Source organism: Aquarana catesbeiana, linkage group LG08, assembly GCF_042186555.1.
Source record: "Aquarana catesbeiana isolate 2022-GZ linkage group LG08, ASM4218655v1, whole genome shotgun sequence".
Taxonomy (NCBI): domain Eukaryota; kingdom Metazoa; phylum Chordata; class Amphibia; order Anura; family Ranidae; genus Aquarana; species Aquarana catesbeiana.
The window spans coordinates 259250649-259269974 of NC_133331.1; positions in this window are offsets into that span (position 1 = coordinate 259250649).

Here is a 19326-nt window from a genome sequence, read left to right on the forward strand (position 1 = left end):
TGCTTCACAGATCCACGCTGCCACTACTTTATGAATATTTATAGTGTCCCAAAGTGTTTGGCTTCAATAACTTTCAAACATGCACAGGCTTGGTGAGAAATGAAGATGTTCAATGCAGTAATACAGAAGGAAAATAAAGGAAATTAATTGCCATGGACTTACAGACCACAGCAAGAACATTTTGAGGAAACCTGGATAATTAAAATATTGAAAACAGAATTCAGAAGTGAATCCGAAGTGATTATAAGCATTTCCTAAACAGATGTAGAAAATCTCTCACAGCTGGAGATTCATTGTTTTTGTAAATGCTGCATTTATTTTTAGAAATGTATATTTTATAAAAGTAATATTGTTTTATTGTTTATTGTATTTTGTCATGAATGTCTCTTTATGGTGATATGGGCTGGGAGCGGGATAAGTTACTGTTCTGATTTATTTAACATCAGCTAAAAGCATTGTTTCCACCCCTCCACAGACCTCCTTACTCTGTATTGTTCTCCTTCCCCCTTACTATTTACTATCCATCCCTCAGTCTGCAAAGTCCACATCCCCTCCACAGACATTCCTCACTCTGCAGTGTCCACATTCCATCCACAAACATTCCACACTTTGCAGTGTCCACATCCCACCCCCACAGACAGTCCACACTCTGCAGTGTCCACATCCCCTCCACAAACATTCCTCATTCTAAAGTATCCACATCCCCTCCACAGACTCTCAAACATCTCAAAAGTTCGTATCTGAACCGCAAACCCTATTAGAGTCTATGGGACCTTCACTTGGAAAAATCAAAAGTGCCCATTTTGAAAGCTTGTATGCAAATTATTGGCTATAAAAAAGATATGGGGGACCAGGTACTGCCCTGGGGGACATGTATCCATGCAAAAATTTTACTTCGAAAAGATTGTTTATAAAGGAGCAGTGATTTTAATGATAATTAAAGTGAAGCAATAAAAATGAAAAATTCCTTTTAAATATAGTGCCTAGGAGGTCCCCTTAGTTTGCCTGTAAAGTGACGCATCTGTACCGTGCATAGAACCTGCTGCAGCAAAACTGACATATATAAAGAAAAAAAACATTACATTTAAATTGATGTCTTTCGCAGACTTTGGATAGAAGTAACAGATGCTGAAAAATTGAACTATGGGTGTTGGTGTCTTCACACCGTAACCCTAAACATACAAACCTAATTTGTAAATTGCTTTATTCTCTCGTCTCACCATTTTCTTCCTCCTCTTCTACTCCTCGTATATACAATACATTAATACACTCTATTAGATCTTCTTCAAGATGTCCAGACAATGGCCTATCAATATACTCTTCTGTATTGGCAGGCTGCATGTTCATGTAGCCATCCACAGAGACCAGGTATCCCTTGTATTCCAAATACCTCACTTCAGTTTCACCATTACTGGCTTACCAGTAAAGTTATTAAGAAATGGTTTTAGGTTTAGTGGCAAACACATTCTGCCACTAAAGCCACTGCTGATGTACAGACCAGTGAAAGGTAGAAAACCATTTCCTAGCAGAATGCTCCGAGAACACACCGCTGAGGAGAGCAGGAAATGGCTAGAGATACTCTTGATGAAAGGAAGAATTTGCCTGTAAATAATTTAAAGTATATGCACATGTCAAACAGATGTGGAAAAATTGGGCTTGGGTATTGGTGGTGCCTTCACACCATAAACCTATAGAGGTACATTTGATGAAAGAATTTAGCCTTCTTCAAAAAATTTAAATTATATGCACCTGTCACACAGGTGCATAAAAATTGGGCCTCGGATGTTGGTGATGCCTTCACACCATAACCCTATAGAGGTACTCTTGATGAAAGCAAGAATTGTCCTTGCTGTAAAAAAATGAAATTATATGCACCTGTCAAACAGGTGCGGAAAAATTGGTCCTTGGGAGTTAATTTTGCCCATGAAAAGATTCCAGATTCCAAAAACATTTAATCATAATCGGTATCAGGGGCTTGATAGCTGCTGCTAATCCAGGACTGATTCATTTTGACAAATGTCAGCGGGTCAACGGAGTCTGTGGACAGACACGGTCTTTTATCTGTCACAAAACCTCTGGCAGCACTGAATGGCCATTTGGAAAGCACGGTGAATGCAGGGCAGCCCAGCAGCTCAATTACATACTGGGCAAGTTCTGGCCAGTGGTCTATTCTCATGACTCAGTAACCCAGTGGAAAGCTCTCTGTCTGTTTTCACCCCTAGATAATCTTCTACCATATGATGCAGACACTACCAATCGGATGTTGAAGCTGACAGTCCTGGGCGCCAAATGTACTAAAATGTATTTTAAATGCATCATTTAGGCAGCCCCTTCTCTACCTCCTTTGACCAACAGAAGCCTCAAAACTAGCTTTTCCAGGAGACTGTAACCTACCACAGTCTGGAAAGGTGTTACATAAATTCCTCTTTCACCATGTGCTCCCTCTGGTCACTGGGAAAAAAATACACTCTCTGCCACCAACATGCCCAGTATCTAAATTCAAGGTTGTCCAAACTGCTGGCTTTAAAACAACTGCAATTCTGTTTGGAGGATTCTGCCCCCTTCCATGAATTTGCAGAATGTGCTGTACTAGACTTGTGCTGAAATGGAAAATTTTGTTTAGTTTCGGTTCGTTGTCATTCATAAAATACTTAATTTTGTTCTGTTATATTCGTTATGTTACGTTAATTTGTTTTCAGATAATTCATTATTTCTGTAGAGTGCCGATATTCGTTATACTGAATCTCGAGTCATGTCGAATTAATTCGTTATATCCGCTATAATTTCTTTCGTATTAGTTGAAATTCGATATTTATGTATGTATGTATGTATATATATATATATATATATATATATATATATATATATATATATATGTAAATATATATTCGTGATAATGATTCATAGTTTGGAAAGTCGTTTTTTATTGAATCTATTAACACACAAAATGACTATCTTTTCTCCTCTGCTCAAATACAATACAACACCCTTTTCACTCAGTTCTTAGGAATGCACTTTGCCAGTAATCCAACCTCCAGCACAAAATTAATCAGCTGATTGGACTGTAAGATTTACTTTGAGTTGACCTTTTGTTTCATTAGATCTTTAACGAATTACCGAATCATGTAGAATTCATTCGTTATATTCGCTATAATTTCTTTCGTATTAGTTGAAATTCGTTATTTTTTTATTCGGACATCCGAATGTCCGAAAGATGCTAAATTCGGCTTAATTTCGATTCGCTACGAAACGGATTGCACATGTCTATGCTGTACCACAATGGCAGTCACTCTTTCTTTGTACGCAAGGCCATTCCAGCTCTGTACCATCATGTGGAAGGCAATGTTTTAGCATCGTTGGGCAAGGCAGTCAGCAGCAAAGTCCACCTTCCTGCTGACACATGGTCCAGCAAGCATGGTCAGGGACGATTTATTAGACATGTGCATGATGAAAAAAATTTCTTTTTTTTTTCATTTTGATTAGTTAATCTAGTTGTTTTGTTTCAATTTGTATTCGGAATTCGTATTCAGAATTTTCTAATTTTCTTCGAATTTACAGATTTTTTCGATTTAAAGGTTCAAATTGATACATTTTTGAATCGGTCAAAACTAAAATGTTATTTTGTTTTCGATTTGAATGCAGCAAAGTGAACAAACAAAAGAAAAACTTTCATCAAATGATTACAATGGCTCTTTAAATCACCTTTGGCTTAACAAAAACAGCATTATTACGAAATGGTACTCTAATAACACACACAGTCTTTGATTTCAGCAATATAGGTAGTTGGAATTCGACTGGAGTTTACTTTAAAATTTGATTCGAATTTCAGTCTGAATTCCATTACAGGGCATTCAGTAAAATTTGTTTATATTGTAATTCGGACATTCGGATATATCCGAATAACAAAAATTGTCCGAATATTAATTCGGAACGAAACTAACCGCACATGTCTGCGATATATTTAGTTCACAGCACACTGGGTAACTCTGCTTGCAGCTAGGAAGGATGCAGAACAGGGCTCAGTGCTGGAGTTTGTTTGCCACATCTCCATACAGCTGGTGGTGATGATGCAAGATCTGTCAGCTCCACCCCCATTCTTCTTCTCCTCCTCCTCCATCTCCATGTCGCCCTCCTCCTCCATCTCCATGTCGCCCTCCTCCTCCATCTCCATGTCGCCCTCCTCCTCCATGGATTCTGGCAGTTTTGGAGGCATTGAAGCAGGGGAAGACATACGTCAAACCTTAAGAGATGGTTTTCAGTCCCCAGAAACCTTGGGAGTAGTACATGTCTGGGAGAAGGCAGTTCCAGATACTGTATTTCTCAGTGACCCCAAGGACTCTGTTTCTCATGCCTCTGCAAACTTGAGGTGCATGGGCTCTCTGATTCTTCAAAGCCTGCAAAAGGACTGGAGAATTCTTAGCATCAAGGAGAAGGATCATTATTGGTTGGCAACTCTCCAAGAGGGAAAGTCTTGGAACTCAGCAGCCCTCGCACAGGATGAAATATCTTGAGGATGCCTTAAAGAGGAGTTTATGTAATACCTTTCCAGAGTCGGGTAGTTTACAGTCTCATGGAAAAGGCTTTTTTGCTGCTTCTGTCTGTCAAAGGAGGAGCGGTGGAGAAGGGGGCCGCCTAAGTGATGCATTAAAACATTTTTTAGTCCTCGGTCCCCAAGGCTGTCCCCTTCAACATCCCATCAGCAGAGTCTGCATCATATTGTGTAAGATTATCTAGGTGCAAAAACAGACATGGAGAGCTTTCCAGTAGATGACCCACTGATTTACTGGGTCATCAGCATAGACCACTTGCCAGAACTTGCCCAGTATGCAATTGAGCTGATGCACTGCCCTACAACCAGCATGCTTTCTGAATGGGCATTCAGTGTTGCCAGAGGCTTTGTGACAAATAATAGAGCATGTCAAATGTGGGGAAGGTTTGGGACTTTGTATGAAGCAAGCGACCAGGGAGATAGCACAACAGATATGTCTGGTGGGTAGTAGGTACATTGGAACCACACAGTTACATAAAGCATCATGCATAGCAAAAATGTAAAATACATAACATTTATTTCATACAGAATTCATGATAAAATGATAATATAATAGCATAGTAACATATAAGTTCATATAGTAGACATTGATATAAACACCAAACGCATTGTTGTGTAACTCCACAATAAAATATAGATTAAATTGGTACACTCCAGTATTACCGTAATAAGTACCCTCTTAGTAACTATGATAGGTAGAACAGGGGGGCATCCATTAGCTTGACGCGTTTCGTGGCTATCGCCACTCTTCAGGAGCAGATGGTAGACTAGGAATCTATAAAAATTATGATATCATTGAAAGTTACTATAAAATAGAAGTTGGGAGTAAGGGGTGGAAAAATAAACACGAACACCCAATCATACTTACAGACCAACTATAAATCTGGGTGCAGGCATGGAGAGCCAGGGACCGGCCGCAGACATCAGCCCTGGGAGCTGAGGTGGTAAACCCCAGACACAATGATTAGAAGTAGGCAGCAAGGACCAGCAGTCCCAGGGATCTACCCCCCCAATATGTAAATCGTGTCAACGTACCCATCTATAAAAAATGTATAATAATAATATGAGATAACACGAGATTGAAAGATATAGTGACTAATAATTGGGGAGAAGTGTAATAGTGCGGTGACCAAAAAAGGTGAAAAATGGGTAGAACTATAGCAATGTAAGAAATTGTTTGGGATTGTGAAGGATAATATAGTAGACCCCAATCGGGGGATACATGGTGAATAGAGTCAGACCAACCGTCGAACCAATATATGGAAAAGAACACGAAAAGTGAAAAAAAGAAAGAAAATTGACTGCCATAAGTGTACCTGAAATTCCTGTGTGTATGAATAAGAGGCCAAATGGTGCACAGTGTCTGAAGGAAAATTGACAATGGGGAGTGTCTAGTTCAGCTGGCTTGAGTATGTGTGTGTGTGTGTGTGTATGTGTGTGTGTGTATATATATATATATATATATATATATATATATATATATATATATATATATATATATATACTCCAGAGTGGCTAGGGGTAACCACCAACGACACGCTGGTGGCTAATTGGAGGAGAGGCGCCTGCAGCTGAGCAGTATCACCGCTTATACAGGAGTGTGGTTTTAAAACGAATTTACAAAACTGGTTCCCAGTCCCAAACCTTCCCCACATTTTTCAATGTAATAGGGATGGAGGCAATTGTTCTACCATGTTCAAGGCCTCATATAAAGTCCCAATCCCCCCTTTTTCTTTTCAATAAAAGAGCATGTTTGTCCACAGACTCCGTTGTCCGGCTGACATTTGTCAAAATTAATTAGTCCTGGATTAGCAGCAGCTATCAAGCCCCTGATGCCAAAATCATGATTACATTTTTTGGGATCTGGAATCTCTGCAAGACTGTCTAGGCTACCTAGCTTTGTGGGTGTTGATTTTATCTTGAAGTAATTTTTAGATATAGGTTTCATGGGCACAATTAACAAAGACCAATTTTTACTTTACAAATTTTTTACAGCAAGGCCAATTCTTACTTTCATCAGGAGTATTGCTATAGGGTTATGGTGTGAAGGCGTCACCAACATCCAAAGCCCAATTTTTCTGCACCTGTTTCTTCTATCCAAAGTCTGCGAAAAAGACACTAAACTTTATCTAAAAAAAAAAAATGTTAATCTTGGCCCAGGTGTACTATAATTTGGCTTCTTAACATAAGGCTTGCTCACTGTTGTGCAAAAATGTATTTCCATCCAAGTCTGCCAAAGAGACACCAAAATGTATCCAAAAAATCTTTAATCTTGTTCTCAGTGCACTAAATTGAGGTCTCATCATTTTGTTATTTACAAAATAAAGAAAGCTTGCAGGAAAAATCAATTTAAATATCATTTTTTATTTCTTTTTTTTTTATCATTTTAAGAAGATTTTTATTTTGGCTGTAAAAGACATGAACAACTAAAAGCATATTTGAGGACAGAGCCGATTCAAAAAGAAAAAAACATAAGTGCATAGAAATGTGCATAGAAATATATCACATAAAACATACTTAGTATAGCATGGCAATGAACATATTGTCACATATGGCGTCAATCTGATATTCTCATTATCCAGAGAAAGCCGTGTGTACATACTCATGGAAGCTACACAGATGATTAATGGCAAAGTCTCTGTACTCATCATTCTATCAGAGACTGCCTAGTTATTCAGTAATCAACTATTAGGATAAACAATAAAAAATAAAACAAAAAGTGACCCTAAACCCCCCTGATATAACAGAGACATACCTCCATCCCTGGAAAGTATATACAAATAAAAAGAATGGACATGGGACTTTAGATGAGGTCTGTCTCTGTGATAAGGAAAATGTAGCCAGATATATTGTTGCATTAATAAACACTTTTGATTATAGCCAATCCCCAATGGGCAGTCCCTATCATGGATATCCCAAACAACTATTTCGTGTGTACAATATAGGCACGATATCAACATATTCAATGCACAATAGTCACATATTTATTCAAGTATAAACATAGAGGAACATGATTGGTATTAAAAACAATAGTGAATAAGAAATCTGGTACATAGTTATAATAATCATAAACAGTACATGATAGAACATAAAGTTATACAGAATATACTGAGATGAATTCATAATAATATAAGCCATAAACCTGGCATCCTTGAGTATGGACTCAACGCGTTTCATGGCATTTAAAGCCAATCGTCAGGAGTAGGATGCTATAAAGATGAACAAAATAAGGAAAAATTGAGTAAATGGACCTAGGTATAGCGTATAAATACATACAGCTCTAGTGAGGGGATAAAACATTGATGGTACTTAACCTGTAATGTATCTACAAAAACACATGAGCCTGCAGTAGCTAGACATAGCCAAGAGTAGTTTGTCTCCTCCGGGGTTGGGGCAGGAGAACCCAGACCAATGACAGTCTCTCACCGTAACGCCCGGTGGATCGGGCATAATGAGTGGGAGATGACGAGGCCAAACAGCCGGGGGCAGGAGCGGACGATCACCAAACAGGATGCAGAGTAAGAGGTCTAGAGGCCCAAAGTATATTAATATGCCTGAATAATGGGTCCATCCATGGAAGAAATGTCCATATGGTGACCCTACAAAATATACAATAACAAGCACACTAAGTATAAGGTAATATAATAAGTATATATGAATGGAAGATGCTAAGAAAAAGGTGTAAATGAATAGGTGTATGAAAGTGGGTAAATGTATATGTTTGTATGTATAGGTATAATGTAACAGTTAGTGTGTATAAAGAAGTGTATGTGTATGTATGTAAATGGATCTATAGTCCTAGGGAAAAACCCTGTTTACCTGGAGGTCTGGTAAAATTGAGTATGACTCCTCCCATATGGAGAGAGCGAACTGAAGGCAGCCATCAGCTCCCTCCCGGCTGAAGTACCTGTGCAAAGGGGGTGGGACCCCGCCAACGTCATGCGTCAACTATGTTATAAATGCATATTGTGACAAAAGTGTGTCATAAAGACCCCTAGAAACATGAGAATACAAATAGAAAGGTGAGGGGAGCTAAGGGGGTGGCTTGGGATCTTTTAAAGAATAGCAAATGAACGAAGGAATCAGAGAGGGTTATCTGAGTGGCCCAAAGTATTGAGGTAAGGAAAGGGGTAGGGGAGGGGGAGGAGGCTATGATTCTTCCCTCCTCTCCTGCCACAGCTTTTGGTGGGTATGGTGTTTTGCATATATTCGTCTGTCGTGATGAAATGTCGCCAGCATGACCAAATTTTTCCAAATTTGGAGGGGCTATCTCTCGCTTGGTGTATAAGTTCCTCCATTTCCGCTATTTTTTGTAAAAGTTTAAACCACTCAGCTATAGATGGTGGTTCTGGGGAGCACCATCTAGCTGGGATGCACATCTTTGCTGCATTTACCATGTGCATGGCAAGTGAGTGAAGGTAGGCAGATTGTGGAAATGAAGAATGATGTAGTAAAAATTGCGCTGGTGTGAATTCAAGGGAAAAAGTTGTAATTTGGTTTCTGAGTCGATTAACTTTTTTCCAGAATGGTTGTAGTTTGGGACATGTCCACCATATGTGTACAAGTGATCCCAGCTCCTTATCATTCCTGGTTGGTTGCGTGGTGTACAGTGGGATAGTACTGACTGGTTAGTCTTGGTATAGCGTCAGTGCGAAAATACATTTCCTGTAAAAATATCATATCTGCTTTATTCTTTTGCATTGTGAGAAGGAGCTGGGAATGTTTCTCTGGGACTTTGAGTCCTCGTGCATTAAGCAAAATGGTTTTAATAATAGGTGTATTATTGGCAGAACGGATGGAAGCCATGTTTGGGCTATTTGCTGAGTATATTTCTGAAGGCTGGAAAATCGGGATACCTAGTATCTTAATAAGTTAGACTGTAGGAGCTGTGGCAATTTTTTTTATTATTATATTAAATATCTCAGTTTTACTGCAGCAGGTTCTATACGTGGTACAGATGCACCACTTATGCACTATATGTAAAGGTATTTATATTGTTTCACTATAGGCATCATTAAAATCACTGCTCCTTTAACTGCTTTACGACCACCCCCATAGCAGATTTACTGCTACAGGGCGGCCGCTTTGTCCAGAATCACGTGTGTGTTAGCAATCACTCCCTAGACACACGTTTAACCCTTTGATCACCCCTGATGTTAACCCCTTCCCTGCCAGTGTCATTAGTACAGTGACAGTGCATATTTTTAGCATTGATCACTGTAATAATGTCACTGCTCCCCACAAAAGTGTCAGGTGTCCACCGACTTGTCCGCAGCAATATCGCAGTCCCACTATAAGCCACTGATTGCTGCCATTACTAGTAAAAAAAAAAAATCCCATAGTTTGTAGACTCTGTAACTAACCAATCAATATACGCTTATTTGGATTTTTTTACCAAAAATATGTAGCAGAATATATATTGGCCTAAATTGATGAAGAAATTAGATTTTTTACATTTTTAATAGGATGTGTTTTAGAGCAGAAAGTAAACATATATTTTTTTTCAAAATTGTCGGTCGTTCTTTGTTTCTAGCGCACAAAATAAAAACCGCAGAGGTGATCAAATACCACCAAAAAAAAGCTCTATTTGTGGGAAAAAAAGGACATAAACATTTTAATTGGGTACAGTGTCAGTTAAAACTACGCGGTGCCGTATTGAAAAAAAATGGCACAGTCAGGAAGAAGGGTAAACCTTTCCAGAGCTGAAGTGGTCTTCTAATCTTTTAAAAAAATGATTGCATTGTTACATGTCCCCCAGGGCAATACCCAGGCCCCCATTTCCTTTTTTGGCCAATAACTTGCATATAAGCCTTCAAAATGGGCACTTTTGATTTTTCAAGTTCAAGAACTTTTGCGATGTTCGAGAGTCCTGACATGAACCAAACTGGGGGGAGGGGGGTGTTCGGGCCCCACATCCTCTTCGCAGACATTTCTCACTCTGCAGCGTTCACATCCCCCCAACAGACATTCCAATCTCTGCAATGTCCACATCCACTCCAAATACATTCTTTACTCTGCAATGTCCACATCCCCTCTACAGACATCCCTCACTCTGAGGTATCTGTATCCTTTCCATGCACTCCAGCAATGGTTACATGACATTTCTCACGGTGGATTGCCTGATGGTGACCAGAGTTGATCACATCTGTGCAGAGTCAATACAGCTGCTGGTAATCCCCAAAATTGATGCATGTTACAAAGTTACAAGGTGGCAGTAGTCAAGGGAGCTCCTATGAGCAGGGCTCTCAGAACCCCATTGTATTGAATTGCATTGCAACTGACTATCTTCCTTAGTGCTAACTGTTGTTTTCTTATTCTTCCAAGAATGCATCACATTGCTAATGCTTAGCTAATACAATGTGGGTAAAAAAATAATTATTGACATTTCACTTTTTGGTGTCTTGTGGACCTAATAGAACAGCATGAATTAGTCTGTAATCTTTATGCACAGGCTGTACATTTCTGAAGAGTTGGCAATCTTTAAGAATCCTTTAGAGTTGGCCATTTCTTTAAGAACTTTGATCAGTTCAAAGCCGTGCATAGAGATAAGCGAGTAATGAAAAATTCTACCACTAAGCCTATACTTTCACTATGGCATCATGTGAACATTTTGCATGCATTCATGAAACACACAAAGAAAATGCATGTCACTCTTGTGGGCTAGGTACAGTGTTGTGCGGTAGGCAGAAAACAGTCCAAATTTGGCTACAGCGATATATTTTAGAAAACTTTAGCAAGACAAACAGGCCGATATACTGCATTGTTGCCAACAGTCCCAAAATGCCCAGGACAGTCCTGGAAATCTGACTGATCCCTCCCGTGACCAGAGGTCTGCCGTTCACCATGCCAATTTATTGGGGAGGGAGGATAGGTAGGAGGCACTCATCTCCACCTTCGGAGCTTGTTTCCCCTCTTAGTGTAATGTCAGCTCTCCCATGATTGGCTGGATTGTCAGATTCTATATGGGGTAGTAATAATATAGGATTCTGTGCTGTGTGATGGGAGAGTGTGTGATAGCGATGCCTCCATGTTAGATTGCAAGTTTTACAGGACAGGGAGGGCACTCATTGCACCATTACTAACCTGCCTTTTGTACACAAGTCCAATTTATACTAGGACTATGGGCAGGATTTGAATGACGCTCCCAAAGTTGTCCTGCAGACGGCCCCTTAATCACTGTCTCCATCTTCTCTAAAGGGGCATATCACTGCTGTGTACAGTGTAATGACCCTTCCCTATAAAATATGTGTCTGAGTGTAGAAGACTATCAAATCTTTATTAAAGAATGATCACATCATGTTTCAGAGCCACGCAGGACCACTTTGTCAGGCATGTGATCAACATGTCATCACATGCCTGACAAAGGGGTCCTGCGTGGCTCCAAAACTTTGCACTAGGTCTTCTGTGATCATTCTTCAATAAAGATTAGGACATAATTGACAATCTGTGGTGTGCTGGCGAATATGTGCATTTGATCTGTGATGTTTACAGTTACAGCTGGTTCTTGCTGGAATATCCGTTACTCCTAAAACCCTATCTAGGAAAGTGTGTGATAGGAATATTGATTCTACTAAGTTTGGAGGACTGTCTGTATATGCAATTGAATTACGGCATTTGATATTTGGATGAGTATTTGGATTGTCATCAGTGGTGGCCCGTCTATAAGGTGCGCACGGGCACTACCCCCCCCCCCCCCATCCCATGTGTCTGGCCTCCTAATCTACATGCAGGGCACTGGATGCATGGATTCCAATAATGTTTTTTTTTTTGTGAAGCACGTGATTAAAGCCAGAGGCTCTAAGGGTGGGCTCTAAGTGGAGATACTTCACCACTACATGGATCAGTGCAGGACCCACATTCATCGAGACATGATGGGCATTATATAGTTGTGATCACTGGGTCTGGAAGATGCCATGTGACCGAATGTTTAGAGACTCAAAGCTGATGTTGGAAGATACAGTATGTAAATATGTGTCACAATAAATTATGTGCTTTAGGAACACCCAACTTTTACCATGGCCACAAATCTAGCCCACAGAAAGGTGTCCCTACCATGAAAGGATCATTTGGTTGTTTGCCTCCTAAGCCAAAGATTCCCAGTCTTTCCCTGGCATGAAGCCAATTTAATGGTTTTCATTGACTTTGAATAGACAGCTTAAATACATGAAATGGCCTTTAGGGGCTCTTTACATAAAATCTGCAATTTATAGGAGAAAAATGAATGCCCCGACAAAGATTTGGAGTCCAGTTTTGTTTCAGTATAAAGGACCAAGTTAAATGGCCAACATAAATGGGGGGCTTTAGGGTTTCCTCTTCATCAGGGCTTGGAATGCTGGTTAAAGCAGAGTTCCACCCAAATTTTGAACAATATCTGTATGTATTCTCTTCCTTGCCTAGATGCTGACATGCCGTTTAAAAAAAATTTAAATCGTCGTAATTACCTTTTATTTTTCTATTCTTCTTTGCACTTCCTGGTTCTCCTCCCGTGGGAGTAGGCGTGTTTCTAGCCTCTCCCAGACTCCTGGGAGCTAGTCTCAGGCTTCCCAGGATGCCACTGAGCATGTGCGGGAATGAGCGGTGAATGCTGGGAGCACAGCATTCACCACATCCAGGAAATAAATGCTTGTGGGCTTCAAATGCCCACAATGAAGATGGAAACCGCCTGCAGTGAATAATATAAGTTATTCTTTCCGACGAAATCTGACACAGACGGACATATTACACACAATATGTGAGTATGTAATGCTGAGAAGAAAAGTTTGTGAATGAACTCAAAAAAAAAAAAAAACGATAGATAGGTGGACCCCCCGCTTTAAGGGTGGAGGATGTACTCCAGAGAGTTAAAAATATAGGAATGAGGAATTTTCTATTTTGAGGCAAGAAGCTGGTTGTTGTAGCCTAGGCAAAGAGAGTATTTAATAATAGAAAGTCAATGTCCCCTGTATCAAAGGATAAAAAATCAAAGATTAACTCATTGTGTCAGAGATTTACAACTCAATACTGCATAGATATTAGGCATTGTGAAATGCTGAGACAGCTGCACTGAGTCACTCGTCAGCTATGGCCTAAGTAGGCAAAGCCATTCTATAAACAGGGGAGGAAAGGCAAACAGAAGTTTTTCCATTATGCTTTACAATTTTGATATGTTGAATTTTTTTTAAAGCTGAACTATGTGCAAAATAAAAATGACATTCATGATATAGTCTGACATCAACACAGCATTTTTTGTTTTTCGGTGTCCCCCGTGGCAGTTTTGTTGATCCCGCCAAATTGTCTGTTATTTTAAATGAACTCTAATGCCCCGTACACACGGTCGGATTTTCCGATGGAAAATGTCCGATCGGAGCGTGTTGTCGGAAATTCCGACCGTGTGTGGGCTCCATCGGACATTTTCCATCGGATTTTCCGACACACAAAGTTGGAGAGCAGGAGATAAAATTTTCCGACAACAAAATCCGTTGTCGGAAATTCCGATCGTGTGTACACAAATCCGACGGACAAAGTGCCACGCATGCTCAGAATAAATAAAGGGATGAAAGCTATTGGCCACTGCCCCGTTTATGGTCCCGACGTACGTGTTTTACGTCACCGCGTTCAGAACGATCGGATTTTCTGACAACTTTGTGTGACTGTGTGTATGCAAGACAAGTTTGAGCCAACATCCGTCGGAATGTCCGAACAAAGTCCGACCGTGTGTACGCCCTATAATAGGGTGACAATACTGAGGGTTCTACAGTAGTGTTGGTAAAACGGTTTGAGCAGAGCATACATTCGGCCCAAACATTGCCCGTTCGGTGAACAACCAAATTTGCGAGGCACTGGGCGGGCTATTCACCCGCCAAGTGCCCCCCAAAATTCATTGCGTGCTGCACAGTGCATTCTAAGCCCTGATTGGGTAAAGCTTTTTTTACATCACAGAAACCTGACATTTTAACAGGGGTGTGTAGACTTTTTTAATCCACTGTAGGTAAGGGGCGGGACAACGTCAACTGCTGGCACTGCCCCTTGTGACCGACCCAACATGCACCAGTCAGTGACATCACATGAGGGGGTGCCACCAGGTGGCCCCGCCCCTTTCCTATTTCAGGACTGTCAGATGGTGGAGCAGGCAGACGGCGGTTAGCCTTCGTTGTGGGTGGAGCTTTTTTCCGGGTCCGGCAGTGGCGGTGGGCATCGTAATTGATAATGGATTGGGGGACATTGTTTTTATTTTTTTTTTTTTTTACTTTTAATAAAGGAATTGTCAAACTGTGTATGTGTGTGTTTTTATTTATTTTTTTGGTGAATGGGTAGGGGTATTATGTACCCCATATTTACTTACATAGGAGGGGGTCTGGGGGATCCCCTTGTTAAAGGGGCTTCCAGATTCTGATAAGCCCCCTGCCCACAGACCCCCACAACCAGAGCCTAGGGTTGTCAGGAAGAGACTTTTGTCCCCATCAACATGGGGACAAGATGCTTTGGGGGGGAGGACCCCCCCAAAGCACCCCTCCATGTTGAGTGCATGTGGCCTGGGATGGTTCAGGAAGGAGAGGCTGTTCGCTTGCCCCATCCTCTCTTTCTGGTCTGCCGGGCTGCATGCTGGGATAAAGGTCTGGTATGGATATTGGGGGGCCCAACACCGTTTTTCTTATTTTGGCGTGGGGTTTCCCTTAAAATCCATACCAGATCCAAAGTGCCTGGTGTGGATTGGCGGGGACACCCATGCTGTTTTTATTAAACATTTTAGTATTGTCGAAAATGGTATTGTATTGCTGGCAATTTAAATGTCATATATATTTATTTTTTTATAAGTGTCAGTTTTGTTGCAGCAAGTTTTATACATGGTACAGAAGGCTCCACTTTAAAGGCAGACTAAGGGGACCCCCCAGGCACTATATTTAAAGGAATTTTTTATTTTTATTGTTTAACTTACGCATCATTAAAATCACTGCTCCTGTAAAAACTATATTTTAAAATAAATAAGTTTACATTGATATATGTCCCCCAGGGCAGTACCCGGGCCCCCATACCCTTTTTATGGCCAATAACGTGCATATAAGCCTCCAAAATGGGGACTTGGTTTTTCAAGTTCAGGTCCTATAGACTTTAATCACTTGCTTACTGGGCACTTAAACCCCCCCTCCTATCCAGACCAATTTTCAGCTTTCAGCACTGACGCAATTTGAATGACAATTGCGCGATCATACAACACTGTACCCATATGAAATTTTTATCATTTTTTCACCACAAATAGAGCTTTCTTTTGGTGGTATTTGATCACCTCTGCAGTTTTTACTTTTTGTTATAAAAAAAATAATTTTTTTTTTTTTTTTTTTAAATTCAGGTTTTTACATTTTTTTATTTTGTTATAAAAAATTTTAAACAGGTAATTTTTCTCCTTCATTGATGTACGCTGATGAGGCGGCAGTGATGCGCACTGATAGGCGGCAGTGATGGGCACTGATCAATTACACTGATAGGCAGCACTGCTAGGTGGCACTGATTGGCACTACTGGTGGGCATTGATAGGTGGCACTTGTGGGCACTGTTAGGTGGCACTGATGAGGCAGATGTGCCTCTTCCACTTCAGGACTGATGTCCTTCACATCTGAGCCGGTGATCAGCTCTTTTTTCTACTCACGCTCTTAGCGTGAGTAGAAAAAAAAAACTACCGATCTTTTGTTTACATCATGTGATCAGCTGTCGTTGGCTGACAGCTGATCACATGGTAAGGGGCCGGGACCGGCCCCTTCCTTAGATCGGTAGAAACTGGTGGTGACAAGAGCTTTATGGAATGAGACAACCGACCCGCATCAATGGATGATTTTTCCTCTTAGGTGGGATTTTAAAGGGTGAAAGTCTCAAAAAAGTATAACAAAAAGTATAAAAAAAGTATAAAAAATTATCAAAATTTTATTATATCAAAAATTTAAAGGAAAAACATGTGCTAGAATGGAAACAATGAATAAAAGCAACAATGGATGCCAGAATTAACAAATGATGAAAAGTACAACCGGGATATACATGACAGGTCAACAGAGCTACACAAAACCCCACAAAGGCTATATCAGCAAGGAGCCAATTGACAATGCAGGCCCAACGCGTTTCGAGGCTTTATATAAGGATTGCGACCTCTTCTTCAGGGGCTAGAGGTAAGGTGTACACAGATGTACACCTTACCTCTAGCCCCTGAAGAAGAGGTCGCAATCCTTATATAAAGCCTCGAAACGCGTTGGACCTGCATTGTCAATTGGCTCCTTGCTGATATAGCCTTTGTGGGGTTTTGTGTAGCTCTGTCGACCTGTCATGTATATCCCAGTTGTACTTTTCATCATTTGTTAATTCTGGCATCCATTGTTGCTTTTATTCATTGTTTCCATTCTAGCACATGTTTTTCCTTTAAATTTTTGATATAATAAAATGTTGATAATTTTTTATACTTTTTGTTATACTTTTTTGAGACTTCCACCCTTTAAAATCCCACCTAAGAGGAAAAATCATCCATTGCTTCCTTAGATCGGTGATCACCCGAGTCTCAGTGACTCAGTGATCACAGCACGCTCGGCGCGCTCCGAGCGCGTGCACAGGGGAGGCCGTCATATGACGGCCTCCCAGGAATTCAGGTCCGCGCTGTGGCTGTCATTCGGCCATAGCGTGGATGCCAATAGCATTTGCGGCTCGACTCTGAACTTTTTATATGTTTGGGAGTTCTGGTGCGAACCGAACCGGGGGGGTGTTCGGCCCAACCCTGCAGTGCAGTCACACAACCACCTTGTCACCCTGGGATTACAGGGAAGTCCTAGATACAGTGGGGACAGAAAGTATTCAGACCCCCTTAAATTTTTCACTCTTTGTTATATTGCAGCCATTTGCTAAAATCATTTAAGTTCATTTTTTTCCTCATTATTGTACACACAGCACCCCATATTGACAGAAAAACAGAATTGTTGACATTTTTGCAGATTTATTAAAAAAGAAAAACTAAAATATCACATGGTCCTAAGTATTCAGGCCCTTTGCTCAGTATTTAGTAGAAGCACCCTTTTGATCTAATACAGCCATGAGCCTTTTTAGGACAGATGCAACACGTTTTTCACACCTGGATTTGGGGATCATCTGCCATTCCTCCTTGCAGATCCTCTCCAGTTCTGTCAGGTTGGATGGTAAACGTTGGTGGACAGCCATTTTTTCCTCCTTGCAGATCCTCTCCAGTTCTGTCAGGTTGGATGGTAAACGTTGGTGGACAGCCATTTTTAAGTCTCTCCAGAGATGCTCAATTGGGTTTAAGTCAGGGCTCTGGCTGGGCATTCAAGAAGTCACGGAGTTGTTGTGAAGCCACTCCTTCATTATTTTAGATGTGTGGTTAGAGTCATTGTCTTGTTGGAAGGTAAACCTTCGGCCCAGTCTGAAGTCCTGAGCACTCTGGAGAAGGTTTTCGTCCAGGATATCCCTGTACTTGGCCGCATTCATCTTTCCCTCGATTGCAACCAGTTGTCCTGTCCCTGCAGCTAAAAAAAACACCCCCACAGCATGATGCTGCCACCACCATGCTTCACTGTTGGGACTGTATTGGACAGGTGATGAGCAGTGCCTGGTTTTCTCCACACATACCACTTAGAATTAAGGCCAAAAAGTTCTATCTTGGTCTCATCAGACCAGAGTATCTTATTTCTCACCATCTTGGAGTCCTTCAGGTGTTTTTTAGCAAACTCCATGCGGGAGTTCATGTGTCTTGCACTGAGGAGAGGCTTCCGTCGGGCCACTCTGCCATAAAGCCCCTACTGGTGGAGGGCTGCAGTGATGGTTGACTTTCTACAACATTCTCCCATCTCCCGACTGCATCTCTGGAGCTCAGCCACAGTGATCTTTGGGTTCTTCTTTACCTCTCTCACCAAGGCTCTTCTCCCCCGATAGCTCAGTTTGGCCGGACGGCCAGCTCTGGGAAGGGTTCTGATCGTCCCAAACGTCTTCCATTTAAGGATTATGGAGGCCACTGTGCTCTTACTAACCTTAAGTGCAGCAGAAATTTTTTTGTAACCTTGGCCAGATCTGTGCCTTGCCACAATTCTGTCTCTGAGCTCTTCAGGCAGTTCCTTTGACCTCATGATTCTCATTTGCTCTGACATGCACTGTGAGCTGTAAGGTTTTATATAGACAGTGGCTTTCCTAATGAAGTCCAATCAGTATAATCAAACGCAGCTGGGCTCAAATAATGATCAGAAGAAATGGACAGCACCTGAGTTAAATATATGAGTGTCACAGCAAAGGGTCTGAATACTTAGGACCATGTGATATTTCAGTTTTTCTTTTTTAATAAATCTGCAAAAATGTCAACAATTCTGTGTTTTTCTGTCAATATGGGGTGCTGTGTGTATATTAATGAGGAAAAAAAATGAACTTAAATGATTTTAGCAAATGGCTGTGTAGCGCCCACCTGTTTAGGTGAGTGCTATAATAGAGAGTTAGGTGTAGAAATAGGCCAAAATTGCCAGTGTTTCATCCTGCGGTGTAAAACTGGTGGGTTTAATTGGCATGGGAGGTTTGCTAGAGTAGAGGAGGGTGTGACCCCTTGCACTTTACTTGAGCAATTTCCTCTATTTTTCATGTTTTGACTTGGAGGATGGAAGGAATACAAGTTAGAGTGACAGGTAGTTCTGGAAGACCCCTCTAGACCAATCATTAATTTGTTTGGGCTGAGGCGGAACTTCTATAAAAGGTTTGGTCACATGCTTCCTGGAGTTCTTGGTACATGGGAGTTTGAGAGATCCAGAAAGAAGGATGTAGTTTGGGTACAG